We start from the raw sequence: 15,775 nt of genomic DNA, 5'->3' as shown, positions 1-15,775 counted from the left end.
ACGTAGGTCATTGTTGGTTATCTATTTTATATATAGCAAGGAAATGTTCCATATCAAGAAACATACATTCTCTGAAAGCTTGCCTTAATGTTAATATGAACTTCTTCACTTGTGATGACTTTGACAACTAAAAATCACAAATTCTATCAATAAATATTTCTTCTTTATCCTCTTCCAAATGGTTCTAATAACATCTAATTGGTTTACTCCCCCCCATCCCCAGGAACCCTCACTCCCTACTACCTTTTTTTTTTTTTTTTTTTTCGGTCAGCGGGCCTCTCACTGTTGTGGCCTCTCCCGTTGCGGAGCACAGGCTCCGGACGCTCAGGCTCAGTGGCCATGGCTCACGGGCCCAGCCGTTCCGCTGCATGTGGGATCTTCCCGGACCGGGGCTCGAACCTGTGTCCCCTGCATCGGCAGGCGGACTCTCAACCACTGCGCCACCAGGGAAGCCCCCTACTACCTTTTATTAACCGAGAAAGAAATTGGGTTGGGATGACTCACACATCTTTTTTTTCTTCATCAACCTCTGATGGATGTCATGCTAATTGGAAGTAAAATGACTAGAGGACAGGAAGATTCAAGGAGGATATCACTGGATATGTTAATTCACAAATTCAAGTAATTAGGATGTGAAAACTTAGAGTTATTTGGGTACCGTTAAGAATGCTAGGGCAAATGAAAAGAGATGTGAATCATAACCAATGCTAGAGTTTTCATTTCAATTCTGGTATACTTCTCATGCCCACTAGTAGACCAAATAGATGAACCACATAAGATACATTTGTGTAGTAACCTTATCTTTAGCTTACTTTTATTTTCCTGCATTAGCAGGTGGATTCTTAACCACTGCGCCACCAGGGAAGCCTTGGATATGGGTTTTTATGGGAGACATAAAAGAGTCACCACGAGGAATCATTTAAAAGCAATCAAAGGTGACAAGCACAATGAATAGGTTACTATATTTAGTAATGAAAGCTTGATAGAAAGCTTTTTTGTGGCTCAAGGGCTTAGTTGCTCCGTGGCATGTGGGATCTTCCCCGACCAGGGCTTGAACCCATATCGCCTGTATTGGCAGGTGGATTCTTAACCACTGCACCACCAGGGAAGTCCACCATTCTTAATTATAGAGTCGAAATATATTTTAATGATTTTTCACAGTTTACATCAAAGGTTGTAAATGTCCAAGGCCAGAAGTCCGGGCAGAAGTGCAAGAAACAGGCCTGAGGGGCCTGTGGTGGTCCTGACAGCTCCAGCCAAGCAGTGTCACATGGAAGTGAGGGTCCAGGGTGGCCTCATCTTCTGAATTTTTTACAGAGAAACTAAGAATCTGGGTCATTGTGTGAAACCACTCAATTTTTAAATGTTAATGAAAGCTTAAAAACAATTGTTAAACTCTGTGAGGTCACACTAAATACTTCTGCAAGCCAACTTCCTGTTGAGCTGTCATCTTTTATTCTGGTTTTCCCACTGAAGACAGTATAGGAACATGATAAAACACAAGAGGGAAAGCTGCTGTGTTCAAAAGAAAGCAAACACCACAGGGACCAGGAAATGATCATGATGACCTCGTACAGTCTCCCATGTTTTTGAGTGAATCCTGCAAGTGTTACCTAACTTCTTGCACATAACACAGGAAGAGAGGCCAAAGAGAGGATGCTGCCCCTGCCATCGAGAACCTACATTCTAGGAGGCAGGACAGGACATGCACAATAATGATAGAAGCGCTTGCGAGTCTACAGAGGAGGCCACCCCAGAGTCTGTAGGAATTCAAGACTTTCTTGAAATTCCCATTAGGCTAGATTAAGAAAGGGAGAGGTTCAGATGCACCTTCCATAATAGAATAGGAATTCAAAAGGCAGGTATTATTGAAGAAGAAGGAAAGTGGGGGAAACACCCAAAGACAGAGGAGTCAGGAGAAGAAGAAACACTCATCAAGTGCCTCTGTCCTAAGCACCTTTACAGTCATCTAATCTAACAAGCCTTTATTCTACAATGTACAGTTGTCCCTGCATTACTTTAACCACAGGGGAGTGATTCCAGGAGCCCCTGCATATACCAAAATCCAAGGATGCTCTACCTTATATAAAATCATGTAGCACAATGAATACATACAAGAAAGGTTAGAAAACTTGCCCATGGTCACATGGCCAGCCTTGAGACCAGGTCTGTCAGACCCCAAAGTGCAGCTCCTTCCATGAAGAGGTTACAAGGATGTGTTTGGCCAGTGGTTTGGCTGGTGCTCGAGGCGTGGTTTAGAGAACTGAGACAGAAACCTAAGTTGGGGCACACCATGAAAGGCCTAGAATGCCAGTGAGGAGAATTTATACTTCCCTAAGCGTAGGTCCCTTCCGATAACTGGGTCATTGTGCAGATTAAACAAGAGAAACCATGTGTTACACTATAACGTAATATAACAAGATTAGCTATTAGTAGAGATAATGAGAAGCCATTGAACATGTTTGCATAGCGGTGGGCCTGGACTGGAGATAAAGCTGGCTGAGGTATGTAGGGGCTGAGATATGTAGGAAACTGTCCAAATGTTCAGGCCATTCAGGGTAGGTGTACAGTGGTGTCTTTAGAAGGATGCCTGGGGTGAAGGGCTCAGCTCTGAAGTCAGACACATCTGATTTGGAACCTGGCTCTTTTGTGGAATCGCAAGTCACTTCCTTTTTCCTTGTGGCAACTCCAAAGAGGAACCAGGCTAGCCCTAGTACCAGAGCGGTTCTCTAAAAGGATCTGGAACTGAAGGCCAGTCACAGGGACGTGGCTTGAATTCAGAAAAAACATTTTTAGGTGGCTGAAGAGAAGTGACTTTCCTAACAACTTGCTCAAGTAATCTTTCAGTTCAGGGAAAACACCAGACTGGAAGGAGGGAGGAGGATCTAATTCCTTGCCCCATACTGAAAATGTACAGGACAGAAGCAATCAGAATGCTGTGCTTCCTGCACGCACTGCCTGGCCTTCCAGGAAGGGCAGGAGATTCTGACAGTAGCAGCCTGGTCGGAGAGGTGGGGGAGGATGCTCAATGTGGGTCCAAGAGTCCATTCTGGCTGAAAAGATAACTCTTTGCCAAGAGGATGCTAGGACCCAGAGAAAGAATTCTCAGACTGCAACATCCTACGAGTAAAACCGGATGGATGTCTGGAGGAACCTAGCCAGGCTGAGTAAGCTCTCCACCTCCCCACCTCTGGACATTCCCCTCCACACTGATACTGGTGTTTGCCAAGGAGTTTGTATTCTGACCTCTTCATGGGCTGACCACTCTCCCAGGGTAATCCTATCTGCTCTTATAGATTCAGTTTCCACTTCTATCTCCTGCCTCATTCTGTCTCCCAAGTTCCAGGTCTTCAGGCAATCTCTACCTAGATATATATAACTCAACATGGGACCCAACATACTAAAAATAAACCTATCTTTCCTTCTCCCAGAAGACTTCTGACTTTTCCTCCTGGGTTAGCTGGTGGTTTTAAAATAGGTCCACACATTATTTGACACTCTTCCCATCAGGAGATGGAGTCTCTGTCCCCTTCCCTTAAACCTGGGTAGGTCTTTGTAATGGCCTTAATAAAGAAAATACAGCAGAAATGAGCCTGCATGGAGTCTGAGGCTAGCTTAGAAAAGGGGTGGCTTTTGATGGTTTCTCTTCTTGGGACACTCACTTTGAAGCCCTGAGGTACCATGTAAAAAGTCCAGCTACCCTGAAGCTGCCCTGCTGGAGAGACCACATGGGAGAGCGAGTGAGTGAGTGAGTGACAGAGAGAGAGAACAGCTGTCTGAGTCTTCCAGGCAGTAAACATGTGAGTGATGGCCCTTCAGTTGACTCCAGCCCAGCCACCACATCCCTGCAATCACAAAAGTGACCTCAAGTAAGAATTGTTTAGCTGAGCCCAAATAATTCTCAGAACGACGAGGGATAATAATATGATTGCTATTTTAATCCACTAACTTTGGAAGTAATTAGTTACACAGAAATAGATACCTGGGAGTTCCCTGGTGGTGCAGTGGCTAAGACCCCGAGCTCCCAATGCAGGGGGCCCGGGTTCGATTCCTGGTCGGGGAACTAGGTCCCACATGCATGCTGCAACTAAGAGTTTGCATTCCACAACCAAGGAGGCTCCCTGCCGCAACTAAGATCCAGCACAACCAAATTAATTAATTGGCTTATTAATTTAAAAAAAGAAATAGATACCTGGAAGAGTTCCCTATCTTCCTAAATTGTGTTGTCACTGCAGACATTTTTTGAGGGCTGTGTAGACTATGGTCAGGTACTGTTCTAAGCATAATTAACTCTGACTGATCTTCACAACTCTGTGAGGTGACTTCATTTTCAGGTGAGAGACGAAGGCACAAGGAAGTAAAGTAGCTTGCCCAAGGTCCACAGGAAATGAGTGACACAGCTGAGATACCGAAGCAGTCTGGGTCTAAAGTGGTACACTTTGGGGACATTCTAGACAACTCTGCATCCCATCCCAGGCCCACATCGAACAGCCACCAAGTTCTGCTGATTCTACTGTCTAAACAACTCTCCAATCTGTCTCTCTCCCTTCCATCCTCACTGCCACCACCTTGGTTCAGGTCGGCCTCATTTCTCACTAAGACTATTTCATCAACTTCCTAACACTCTCTCTGCTTCTGGTCTTGTCTCTTCCAGTGCATCCTCCAAATCAAAGCCAGAACTATCTTTCTGAGATGCAAATCTGGCTGAGTTACTTTCCTGCTTAAAGCCCTTTCAATGGTTTCCCATCACAGGGTGGCATGCAAGCTCCTTGGTCCGCCCTACCCCCAGCCCCGCCCCAGTGCCCAGGTCTCTGAGGCTGTGCACATAGGCCCTCTGCTTTCCGACTTTACTTGTTTACCATTTCAGCAACTTCAAAACTCAGCTCAAGGGACTTCCCTGGTGGCGCAGTGGTTAAAAATCCACCTGCCAATGCAGGTGACACAGGTTCGAGCCCTGGTCTGTGAAGATCCCACATGCTGCAGAGCAACTAAGCCCGTGCACCACAACTACTGAGCCTGCGCTCTAGAGCCTGCGAGCCACAACTACTGAGTCCATGTGCCACAACTACTGAGCCTGGCGCAACCAAATTAATTAATTGGCTTATTAATTTAAAAAAAGAAATAGATACCTGGAAGAGTTCCCTATCTTCCTAAATTGTGTTGTCACTGCAGACATATTTTGAGGGCTGTGTAGACTATGTTTTCAGCCAAAACTACTGAAGCTGGCGTGGCTGGAGTCCGTGCTCCGCAACAAGAGAAGCCACCGCAGAGAAGCCGGCGCACCGCAACGAAGAGTGGCCCCCATTCACAGTAACTAGAGAAAGCCCTCACGCAACAAAGACCTAACGCAGCCAAAAATAAATAAATAAATAAATTTATTTAAAAAGACAAAAACAAAAACACCTCAGCTCAAGGGTGTTTGGAAAGCCTTCCCAACCTCCTCCATGTGACGTGTGTCCAGGTAACAAGGCAGGCCCTGGCTGGCCCTGCAGGTGTGGAGTTAAGAAGATCCCTTATTCTTCCACGCCCCAAAATACCAAAAACAATTAGATCAGATATCCTCCGTAGGAGGGCAGCATCAGTCCACTGGAGGCTTCACTCTTCACAGGAATGAAAAGACACCAGAAAGAAAGAATTCCTCACACCATTTAAACATAGAACACCTCCTGAAACACTGGCCCTGTCTGTACCAGCCAGACTCTTAAGGTGTGTGTGTATGTTTAAGTGTACTTATCATACAGTAAGACTGAACTTTAGTGCACAGTCTTATGATTTTTAACATGTGTTAAAATTCTTACAACCACCGTCAAAATTAGGATATGCAAAGAGGATAGTTCTATCACCCCTAAGAACTCCCTTATGCTATACCTTTACAGTGATACACACACACACACACCCTGTCCCTAACCTCTGGCAACCTCTGATTTGTTCTCCACCACTATGTTTTTTTCTTTTTGAGAATGTCTTGTACATAGAATCATACTCTACGTAGCCTTTTAATACTGGTTACTTTCACTAAGTATGATGCACTTGAGATTCATCCATGTTTTCTGCATATCAATAATATGTTCCTTCTTCTTGATGAATGGATCACCTCTTATAGGTGGACAGTATTTATTTTTTCATTCACTGAAGGACATCTGGGTTGCTTCCTGTTTTGGGTGATTATGACTAGAGCTGCTATAAACATCTGTGTATAAGTTTTTGTGTGAACATAAGTTGTTCTCTTTCTAGGGTATACACCCAGGAGTAGGACTGCTGGGTCATATGGTAAGTGTATATTTAACTTCTAAGAAACTGCCAAACTGTTTTCTAGAGTGATTGTACCATTTTACATCCTCACCAGCAAGGTTTAAGAGGACCAGTTGCTCCACATCTTCATCAGCACTCAGTACTGGATTTTTTTATGTTAGTCATTCTAATAAGCATGTAGTGGCATCTTGTGTTTTTTCGTAATTTATCCTTGTTTTATTGAGATTTAATTGACATACAGCACTATATAAGTTTAAGGTGCATAGCACAGCGATTTGACTTACATACATTGAGATGATGACCACAAGAAGTTTACTGAACATCCAGCATCTCACGTAGATACAAAATTAAATAAACAGAAAAAAAAACTTTTCCTTGTCTCATTGTGGTTTTAAGTTACATTTCCCTAATGGCTAATAATGCTGAACATCTTTTTGTGTGTTTACTTGACAACCTCTTTGGTGAAGTGACTTTTTAAAGTTGGATTATTTGTTTTCTCACTATTGAGTTTTGAAAGTTATTATTATGTTCTGGATACAAGTTCAGACATGTTGGCTATGTGATCTGCAATTATTTTTTCCTAGTATGTAAGATTCTTCAGTCTCTTTCCCCCACCCAGCTTTATTGAAATATAACTGACAATTAAAAATTGCATACATTTAAGGTGTACAACTTTATGATTTGTTGTGTTCATTCTCTTAACAGTGTCTTTCATAGAACAAAGGTTCTTTTTTTTTAATAAAGTCTAATTTATCAATTTTTTCTTTTATGAATTCTATTTGGTCATAATATCTAAGAACTCTTTGCCTAACTCTAGGGGCAAAGACTCTGAAAATTTTCTTTTTTACTCTTCTTCTAGATCTATGATCCGTTTTGAGTTAATTTTGTATAAAATATGATGTTTAGGTAGAGGTTCTTTTTTTTTTTTTTTGCATATGAATGTCTAGCTGTTCCAATACCATTTGCTGAAAAGACTTACTTTCTTCTTTGAACGGCTTTTGCATCTTTGTCAAAAATCTGGAATCTCTATTCTATTTTATTGACTTATGTGCCTATCCCTTCACCAGTATTACAAAGTCTTGATTACTGTCATCTGTGATTCTTCCAACTTTCTTCTTCTTCTTCCAAATTGTTTGTTATTCCTTTGCCTTTCCATATAAAGTTTAGAATCAGTTTGTCTGATATATCTACAAAAAATACTTCCAGGATTTTGACTAGAATTGCATTAAAACTATAAGCCAATTTGAGAAGAACTGACATCATCATTATGATGTATCTTCCAATCTATGAACAGGTATGACTGTTTATTTAGGTCTGGAATTTCTTTCATCAGTGTTCTGTAATTTTCAACTATAGATCCTATTCATACTTCTTGTTAGATATATACCTGATCTTTTACTTTTTGGAGCTATTTTGAATAATATTTTAAAATTTCCATTTCCAATCTTACATTGTTAGTATATAGAAATAACAAATGCTTTTTTGGGAATTAATCTTGTATCTTGCAACCTTGCTAAATCACTTACCAGTTTTAGGAGTTATTCTGTAGATTCCTTGGGATTTTCTATGTAGAAAACCGTGCCATCTGTGAACAGGGTAAGTTTTATTTCTCTCCAATCTATGTTCATTATTTCTTTTTCTTGCTGTATTGCACTGGATCAAGCTTCCAGTGAGATACTGAATAGAAGTGGTAAGAGTGGACATCCTTGCATTATTCCTGATTTTAAGGGGAGAGCATTCAGACTTTCATCACTAAATATGACACTAGCAATAGGCTGGGTTTTTGGGGTTCAGGGGGTTGTTTTTTTAAAATTCTTAAGAGTTTAAAGCAAAAATTCAATTGTGGTCCTTGCTTAATTTTCCTTCCCCTCCCTCAGGCTTTAAAGTAGTTTCTGTCTTAATTATTTTCAAAGTATGTGTTTATTATCTAAACAACTTCAAATGTTTCTGTAATGCTATGAATTCAATAAAGCTTAGCAATGAGTATACACCAAGTGCATTCAGGAAACAGTTCAGGAGCACAACAGATAAAAGGCAAAACATTTGCTGTAACTGCCACCCAATGTCCATTGTCTCTGCTGTTAATAGCATATCTCCCAACTCTCAATCTGTTTCAGGTCCAGCTCAAGTTATAACTAATTCAGAAGTTAGGGGAAGAGGGTGGGATGAAGGAGTGACTTTGGCCTGGCCCATCAGATAATCTCGTTTCCTTAGTACCAAGACTGATTATGGAATGGTCATTGACCCAATTAGGACTGAGTGAAACTCAGGCCAAGGCCCCAGAGTCTTGTTTGAACAGAGAGACATTTTCTCTTTTCTGCTGGGTATGAAGCAGGGATATAGAAACCTTGAACTGTGCTGGCAGCTATCTCACCACCAGTGGGAGTGTCTTACCTGAGAGTGAAAATAACACAAGAGTGCAAAGACTATATGTAAAGAGAGAATAGGACAGAATGATATTTTTGAACCCCTGAATTCAGCTGTACTTGAAACCACTCACCATTTCTGGGCTCTTAAATTCTCTGAGCCATAAATTCTATGCCGACCCCCCACATTTCTGGCTTAAGCCTGTTCAACTGGGATTTTCTGTCACTTCCAATTAGAAGAGTGGGGAGAGCGAAAGTGTCACTGATATTCTGGGTGCCCCCTCGATCAACCACGCTGGCCCTCTTTGCATGAAAGAAAAGCTGGTTGATGTGAGGGCAAGGCCTTCTAGCTGTGGAAGCCATGGGGATGGGCCTGTGGGATAGGGCAAGGTAGGAGAATGGTCATGCTGGTACATGGTTACAGACGATACAGGAGTCATTATACCACTTACTTCTCAAAATGCCCATAGCAGAGGCCTCCAGTATTACCAGACACCATCAGACTAACTTCTCTACCATCATTCGTAGAACTTGATAATGGTGTCCCAAGAAAACCTCTTAGCATGGCATTCAATGCCATGTGGCTCTGTGCCCGTTATTCTCCCTTTGCCCTTTAGATTTACCTTCTGTCCTTTTCTGCCCCGCTTTGTGTCCCGGGAGAGTGATCTCTACCAATTGTGTAACCTGGGGTTCCTTGCCCTCTGGCTTTAGCTGGGTTTAGCCAAGGAGAAGCACTAACTGTGGATCTTAGGACAGAGAGAGAAAAGTTGGGGTATATGTTGTCTTCATTCCTTCCCTGTCCTGCCATGGTTCTGGTAGTGGCTATGTTCCTCTGTGGCCATACAGGTCCTATCAAGCAGCTCCTCTGTCGCAGCCCAGCCCCCAATGGACTGTGATAACACTGTCCCCCCTTCCCTTGACCATTCCGGCACAGGAGAGTTAACAGCTTCCCACAGTTACTAGCCCTGGGTGCCTCACCATCCCTTAACCCCACCTAACTCTGTCAGTAGTCCCTTGATTACAGTCTGTTCAGTTATATACTTCTGAGTGAGTGGATCATCTGTTTTCTGCCAGGTCTGCCCTAGCTGATATAGGCCCTCACATCTTCATCATCATTGATCTTATCATGTCCGGTCACAATAAACTCCTTGCTGTTTCTTAAAGATGCTCCTTGCTTTTGTGGCTTGTTCGCAGATCCCCCTCCAAGGAAAACCCTTTGTCACTATCTTTGCCTAGTGAAGTGCTAATCACTCCTCAAAACAGAGTCACCTCCTCCAGAAAGCCTTTCCCAGGGTCTCTCCCCAGGTGAGATGAGTCTCTTCTCTGGGTCCTCCAGAGCTTCATCTGCATCTATTGTCCCCTCTAAAAGACCTCTATCTCAGCCCCTCCCTTCATCGCAAGTTCCCAAGGCATAAGCATTGTATGCTCACTTTTGTACCCCCACAATGTCCCAGGCACCAGTGCCTGACACTCCATGGATGTATGGTCAATACCTGCTGCACTGAAGTGAACCAGGAATGCATTATAATTGCTATTTAATGCATATGCCCAGGAAACCACTGCATTTTCTATTCATTACTCATCAAATCTGATTACAAAAGGCAGGAGAAAATAGCTGAGATAGGGTACCATTAGCAGAGCGTGAAAACTGGGCTATAGGAATGTGGGTACAATTCTGCCACGTTGTCCCAGGGCCATCAAACCCAGAGAGGCATCATAAATATGGCCTCTCCAGTAATGGACAACGGCTATAGTAATGTACCCATGAGAAGTTAGGTGCCTGGTTCCTACACCTTGGGACTTCTCCCAGGCTTCTGGAGCCCCTGGAGTCCAAAGAGTCCCTTGGGTTCAAGTGAGGATAAGGCTGGTTATAGGACCAACCCACAGGAATCCAGTCTCTACAGCAAGCATTCAACTGGCTTAGAGGCCCAGCTTGTTCTAAGCTAGGAACAACCAGACTGTCCCTCCCCCCTAAAGATGGGTCAGTCCCACATACATGTGTTTGGGTTATTTCCTGAGATACCTATCTATGACTTGACTTGTGGATTCTAAAATCTCCCGTTTCCTACCTGTGGTTGACTTTCTTTATTCTACTTTTTTTTCCCCCCTCTTAAAATGGTTCACGTCTGCTAAACTCATGGGTCATTCTACCGATCAGGTTATTTTATACATTCCTGTGAAAGATCTTCATCTACCTTGTGGCCATACTCCACTCTTTCCCCTCCTTGGTACCCAGGCAAATATTTGGTCTCCAAGTCCCTGAAGGAATGACAAGTCTCCTCACTCAGACGTACACAGTTTGGAGAGGCCCTGGAATCCTTTGCTTGAAGGACACACGTTTTCCTCGGGTTTAACACCAGATTATCCAGGAACCCTACCTCTTTACAGTAACCAGTTTTACAACTCCCATAAACACCTTCGTGGTTCATTACACAATCTTAGGAAGGCTTCTTTCCACGTGTAAAAGAAATCTGACCATCTACCCCACAGTGGGCTTTAGTCAGGGGCAATTTGAGAGCAGGAAAGAGATGGACCTCTGCGAGAAAGAAGGGAGCCAGTCATCCTGGATTTTCTAGACCTGTCACAAGCCTGGAATCCCCATCTTGATGAACCCTGCATCCAGAGTGCTAAGTCTAAGTAACTGGGACTCCCCAACTTTCTCAGCCCATTCCTCACCTCTGCCTCAAAACTGTGTCACCTGCTTATTCTTACCATGTTCCTGCCTGCCAACTGTTTATCCCTCTCTTCTCCTAACCTCTATGGAGACTTAACTCTGACCTCTCCTTCCCCACTCCCAGAAGGACTGCAGAAATATTTACTTTCATCTTTAAATGAGTTAAGGTGTATTTGAAGAACTGTATAATATTTCCTAAATTAAAATGAAAGTGGTACCCAGTGTTGAAAGTTTGGGTCAGGGATTTCTGTCTCTAAATACCTCAGATGCTTCTCTTAACCCTAACTGAAAGAAAAAAGGCAAAGACAGACCAGCTTGTTTATTACTTCTGAAAGGAAAGAACACTCATGTATAGAATATTAAACATGTCATATAGCTACAAAGGGCCAGATGTCTTTTCACAGGGATGAGAGTTGGGCCCTAGAAAACACACGAAGATAACATTGTATATTAGTGTCTTCAAGGAATAACATTGTAACCAGGACTCAAGTTTTACAATTTGCATGGCTCCCTTTTTTCTTTGTTTATGGGAAACAATAACAAACATTTATAAGACACTTTATAGTTTTATAAAGTACCTCCACATGTTTAGCTCATTTGATAAAAACAATGGATTAGATTTAAGGTCTAGAGATAAGTATAAATGCATTTAAGATGACTGGCAGAGACCAAAAAAAGAAAAAAAAAAAGAATCAAACATGGTGAGTATAATCTTTTCACAGTAATACTAGAGGATTTTGTTTATTCTTGGAATCTTGGAATGTTTTACGTTTGTGAGGATCTTCAGCCTCCTTTCTCAGTATTGCCCTCATGAACAGATGTTCCAGGGCATGGGGAGAGGCTGTAAAAGGGGAGAAAGAGAGAGAATCTAAGCAAAAAGTCACAGCTGCAAACCTCATTCACTGTGACATACCAGCACTTTCCCCTGGAACACAGAGCCCTGAACCGGATTCAAAAAGCCTTTAAAAACTCAGCGATGAGCACTGCAGGATCTTGATCTTGGATTCAATAAATCCAGTCTTCTGTGGTTACTTACTTGCAATTTAAAAAGCAGCCAAGGGGGCTTCCCTGGTGGCACAGTGGTTGAGAATCCACCTGCCAATGCAGGGGACATGGGTTCAAGCCCTGGTCCAGGAAGATCCCGCATGCTGCGGAGCAATTAAGCCCGTGCACCACAACTACTGAGCCTGCGCACCTAGAGCCCGTGAGCTACAACTACTGAGCCTGCAAGCCACAACTACTGAAGCCTGCGCACCTAGAGCCCGTGCTCCGCAACAAGAAAAGCCACCGCAATGAGAAGCTCATACACCACAACGAAGAGTAGCCCCGCTTGCCGCAACTAGAAAAATCCCACGCACAGCAATGAAGACCCAACTCAGCCAAACCTTACCCAATCATTTCCACTTAAACAACAGTAGATGTAAACTTCTAATTTTTTTTTTCAAAATAAACAAGCTAGTCAGAGATTACTGGCAAATACTTATATTCAATGCCAATGGCAAACCAGTTACAAAGAAGACCTGGGCATGTTTCTCGGGGACTGTGGGTTCTGCACTGGCAGCAAACAAGAGCTCAACCTCTGTTACTCTGTGGAACTCAGAATTTCTCCCATGTGATGAAACCTCAGGAAATTCTCTAGGTGTGAGAAAGAAATCAATGAAGCGGAAGCAGAAATGGAGCAAACCTGTTATGTCTCCTGGTTGACAATTAACTTTTGCTAATAAAAAAAGTAAAAACTCATCTTCAGAATCTTTAACAACCAAGTCTGGTGTTTGTCCAAGCTGTTTAAGCTCAAGGTCTACTGGAACAAGCAGCACAGACAGGCTAATTAATCTCTTATCATAGAAATAATCTCCAGACAGGGACAGAAATGGGCAGAATTTGGACAGGGATGTGAAACGATGTGTGGAGGGGGAAAACCTAGAAAAAAATTCACTGAAAGACATAGGAGTTGCCAAATACCACATTCAAAAAGACTACCATCCAAGGGTGATTCAGCTCCATGCCATGGCCCAACTTTGGGAAGCCAGATGGATCTTCCAATCTCTCTAATTCTGTCCAGTTTCAGTATTGTATGGAATTATTAGTCTAATTAGTCCAAAGAACTCTCTGGAGATCAGGCTCATTCCTGTGCTGGTTTCCTGAGAAGGTCAGATCTTCCTCAGGGTAGAAAGATGCTCTCCATTCTGAAAGCTCCAGGGTCATGCTGAGCTCACACTAAAATGGCTTCAGAACTGTTAGTGATTAGGCTTGCCCTTCTTCTGGGGCCCCCAAACTAGGAGTAAAGTATATTTCAGATGACTCCAGCTTGGATAAGAGTTCCTCAGGGTCTTCACTCAAAAAACCACGCAACTTACTGGGTAACTAGGGGGTCGATGGGATAGGCTCATCAAGGATTGACCTCTTCTTCAATGAAGAAGGTTCTATAATCAGTCAAAAATATTTGGGAGCATCTCTTATGAAGCAGGTACCAGGTTAGATGCTATGAGTGTGACAGACCCATATAAGACAGCATTTTTTTTTTTTTTAACCCTCAGGACACTGAGATAAGAAAGAGAAGCTGTAAAAACATAACAATACATATATTAAATAGTTTCATACAATACTGAAATCGGACACAAGATAAAGACCCCTGTACCCATATCATTATCTCTACCTGGGTTTGTCATCTTTCCAATCTTCAAGCCCAGAAATCCTACCACACCTGCTCAAGGTCATTCCTGGCCTCCTCCAATTCCCAATTCCACCTGTTTCTCAATTCCCCCTCTTCTTTGAAGGCCCAAGGCGTGTTGTAGCTTTCCTGCAGCATTTACAACACTTACACTCATATTAGTGATTTCTGTGCACATATTGCCTCTGATAGACTAAGACAAAACACAGACTTCAACTCTGTATCTCTTGTCCGTTAACATCAACACTTGTTCAATTTAAATTAATTGCAAAGTGAATAGATTTTCCCAGCAATGGACAATATTTTTCGTCTTACATGCCAGTTCCCTTTGATTAACAGTAGTTGCCTAGAGAAGAGTTTTGAGGATTCTGAGGTCATAGCAAAGCTCCAAGGTAAAGAGTGCTATAATCAATTAGTGATGTCTGCCACAGGGCAGGATTAGGAGTAGTGGTTCAAATGCAGTACAATTTGGGAAAATAAATTAAGGGTTATACGAGCACAGAGAAGGGAAATCATCTCTGACTGGCAGTCAGAGAAGTCTATATGATAAAAGTGAAAATTAGATCCACCATCAAGGATGGGTAGGATAACAGTGGGTGAAACACATGAGCAAAAGCAGTAGGGCAGGAGAGTATGACACATCCTGGGAAAGCAACTCTTAGACAAGCTCAACTAGAATAAGTTCAAATAGAAGGTTTACATGGGAGATGAATAGGGGAAGGACTAAATACTGTAGAATGTCTCAGGTTGAAGGACATGATAAAGAAAAGCCAAGAGACAGACAAGGGATGGAGTAAGAAGGAGGCTACTAGGCTTTATTTAGCTATTGTACAAGAGTGAAGTCTGCAAGAATGCTCTGAACTATCAATTAGGTGTATCAAGGTTCATTAGGAAGTAGCCTTGCTTAATAGTTAAGAACTGCAGTTTTGGAGTCAGACAGTCCTGGGTGCAAATCCCAGCTCTGACTGTGACCTCACGTGACTTAAGCCTTGTAAGTTTCGGTCTCCTTTTCTGTAAAAAAACTACACTTCTTACCTCATTGTGCTAAGGCTCAAATGGGAAATAATGTGCATAAAAGTCATAATAAGCCCTCAATAAATATTACCTATTGGGCTTGGTTACCCACAGAAAAAGAAATTTTCAAAGGAGAAAATGTGTCTCCGTCATTGTCTCATAATTTGGGAAATCTTATATGAAACTTGTAAAGTGGTTACGTGGCTCAGAAAACAATTAAGTATATGAAATAGCCACAGAAATAGAACAGAATCAGTTTATTTTCCAGTAATGCTCAGAGATTAGGCTTTTTGTGGTTAGGCATTTCTGGTGATGGTACATTTTTTTGTTGACTTAATTCTTTACTGAATTATAAGTAACCAGATAACTCTCAGGTGGTAGAAAAATAATTTAATTTTATAATCTTTTTTTTTTTTTTTTTTTGCGGTACACGGGCCTCTCACTGTTGTGGCCTCTCCCGTTGCGGAGCACAGGCTCTGGACACGCAGGCTCAGCGGCCATGGCTCACAGGCCCAGCCGCTCCGCGGCATGTGGGATTTTCCCAGACCGGGGCACGAACCCATGTCCCCTGCATCGGCAGGCGGACTCTCAACCACTGCGCCACCAGGGAAGCCCTAATTTTATAATCTTATTTAAGCATTCTCCTCTAAGGGTTTCCTCTTTAGTCAAGTAAGTAAGTACAGTTTTAACCCCCTGAGAGCACAGTTGTCTCAATGCAGCTGTAAAAATTAACACACAGTGCAGACCCCTGCTGAGGTCACTTCTGAATAGAAGTTCCAGTCCCAAAGGCCACCACTT

At 42.6% G+C, this 15,775-nt stretch overlaps 1 protein-coding gene across 1 annotated transcript in view; it reads right to left on the bottom strand.

Annotated features, from left to right (window-relative positions):
* Positions 1-15,775, bottom strand: part of SLC1A1 (solute carrier family 1 member 1) — a 63,393-nt gene that overhangs the window by 38,944 nt on the left and 8,674 nt on the right. The gene's annotated exons all lie outside the window — the stretch shown is intronic.

This window comes from Neophocaena asiaeorientalis, unplaced genomic scaffold (assembly GCF_003031525.2).
Source record: "Neophocaena asiaeorientalis asiaeorientalis breed wild unplaced genomic scaffold, Neophocaena_asiaeorientalis_V1.1 scaffold256, whole genome shotgun sequence".
In the NCBI taxonomy this organism is placed as follows: Eukaryota; Metazoa; Chordata; class Mammalia; order Artiodactyla; family Phocoenidae; genus Neophocaena; species Neophocaena asiaeorientalis.
The sequence above is the reverse complement of the archived record's forward strand: the minus strand, read 5'-3'. Positions and strand labels throughout refer to the sequence as shown.